The sequence below is a fragment of the Branchiostoma floridae genome, chromosome 13 (genome assembly GCF_000003815.2).
Source record: "Branchiostoma floridae strain S238N-H82 chromosome 13, Bfl_VNyyK, whole genome shotgun sequence".
In the NCBI taxonomy this organism is placed as follows: domain Eukaryota; kingdom Metazoa; phylum Chordata; class Leptocardii; order Amphioxiformes; family Branchiostomatidae; genus Branchiostoma; species Branchiostoma floridae.
The window spans coordinates 10,101,629-10,103,886 of NC_049991.1; the positions used below are offsets into that span (position 1 = coordinate 10,101,629).

The 2,258-nt window shown below is 36.0% G+C and overlaps 1 protein-coding gene across 1 annotated transcript in view; it reads left to right on the plus strand.

Annotated features, from left to right (window-relative positions):
- LOC118429137 (bifunctional arginine demethylase and lysyl-hydroxylase JMJD6-like) overlaps nucleotides 1-1,981 on the plus strand; it is a gene marked incomplete in the record, with an annotated part of 4,896 nt that extends 2,915 nt beyond the window's left edge. The window contains 1 exon segment of the mRNA XM_035839546.1: nucleotides 1,191-1,981.
- Between the last annotated feature and the right edge of the window lie 277 nt (nucleotides 1,982-2,258).

Genomic DNA, 2,258 nt, shown 5'->3' on the forward strand with positions numbered 1-2,258 from the left:
TGATTTTATATACTAGTATTTCATTGTGATGGCTGAATTTGTACAAGAAGAATTTTTTTGCACCATTGACAGGATTTTCCAACAAAAATTGTAAATTACCTCTGCCTATCTATCAATGAATGCCATTCACTTATTTCATTCAGATAGCTGGAACATTGTTAAACCTTATGCTATACAGTACCAACAGAACATTTAGAGAACTAGGAATTGTGATATCCCAGCCCAGGGATACATCTATGAAAGCACAGCTTTTAGTTTTAGCACGGGAAATAGCACAATGGTCAAATGTGTATAAAAAATCATACATTGCACATGTATGCTACTCCCTCTTCAATAACCTGGCATCAGTCTAGCATGGGTTGGCCAGGCTTTCTCCGGGAAGAAGCTTTCTGAAGCCAGGGTAATCTTTAGCACCTAGTATCTAGTTCAGGGCTCTAGCCAGCTGGAAATTTTTTTCCATCAGCCAATTCCTATTGTCACGAAAACACTATTCGTGAGTTACAAAGACTGAACTGAGAAATTGAAAAACGGGTTTTTAATGAGATTATTGTATGCAAAAGGGAACCGACACAATCATAACAATAGCAAAACAAACAGTGTGTGGCTTTTACGGCCGTGGACGGCGTCCCCAAGCTGCCTGTAGTTTCCACCAAGGATATAATTGTCCGTCGAGGTTGACGGATTGGTTTTAGAATTTTTCCGTCACACGCAGCAAATCTCCGCCAATTGACGGAAAAACGGACGTTGGCTAGAGCCCTGATCTAGTTTCACATGGTGAGCCTGGTGTGCCCCAAAGAAAATTTGGCCAAAGATAGCCTGGCCTAACTACAATAGTCTGGAAACCATGTCAATTCAAGTGCATTTTGTGTCAACTTAAAGTCTGGTATAACAGCATCAGCAGCTAATCAGTGTGCCAGCTGTACTCTGATGTCATGTTGCATTTTCATCTTTTCCTCCATTTCATGTTTCTCTGTCCTAACACGTTTGATGAATGTATACAAGGTTTAATCTATGATTAGTGATGGTTGTCAACCTTTTCCATCTCTCCACCCCTCACAGTTGTAGTGGACACAAACCAGTGGTTCCACAGCACCTACATCCACCCAGGACAGCTCAGCATCACCATTGGTTCAGAGTATGATTGAATCAGACCAATCAGCCAATCAGAGTCTGTGAATAGCAGTGGCTTTTGGTAGGCAGATATCAAAGTAACAATCCATTCCATTCCTAACATCAGTTTTTGTCATCAGTTTATGTCATGTTTGTATGACAGATGATTTCTTAGATCATGGGTCATTTTTACATAGAAACTAACATGATTCTATTTAAGGATCCGGCCAACTTGAAACTTTTTAAAGTCATCCCAATGTCCATTATCAGAGAGATCCTATTACATTTTTCTGTCATCCTGTACACAAGGTCATTTTTATATCTTGCCAACTTTTAAAATGAAATTACACAACCTTTAGGAGCTGAAATATTTGTACAACCTTTCTACTACTCGAAGATAATGAGTGAAATTTGATATTTTTTACTGAAAAAATAGGATGTGTGCAATTTCCAGAAAAAAATAAGATAATTCATATAATATTTTTGATCAAGGCTTGTTGACACTGATATTTTGAATAATGGAATGTCTAAATAATGTCAAATATTGGAAAAACAATAAGTAGATATGTCCTAAAAAATGGAGATCTTTTTTTACCAATTTTAAGTAGTGATATCTTCTGAGACAAAGCATCTTTTGTCCAAAGGTATGTGAATGACAAAAGGGCTTGTTCTTTTTATACAGAATTCTAGTGTGCGAAAGGGGTTGGTTTGTAGTTACTGTCATGAAGTCATGTAAGGAAAGACAGTGCAATTGAAATCAAGATGATGTCTTGATATTTTAGATCTGTAAAGTATCATTGGAAAACATATTAATTGACACACTGTGTTCAGGGCAGCTTGTAATGAAACAAACAAATCACCAAACAAAAAAGACTAAAAGTCATTTTTTTAAGAATTGTAATCAGCATACTTGCATTGGCACAGCATAGGGTCTCTTAAATTTTAACTTGAAGTCAAATGGAATTAACTAACATTTCACTTCAATGGTAACAGTTTTTTAAAGTACCGAAAATGCAGTTTTACTGAAAAATAGAACATTGAGTATTAGATACTAGGTATATATCTAAAGGTGTTTAAAGTAGCATAGATAAGTTAATTATGACTACTATGAGGATGACAATAGAATTATGGTAATTACTATGCAAAAT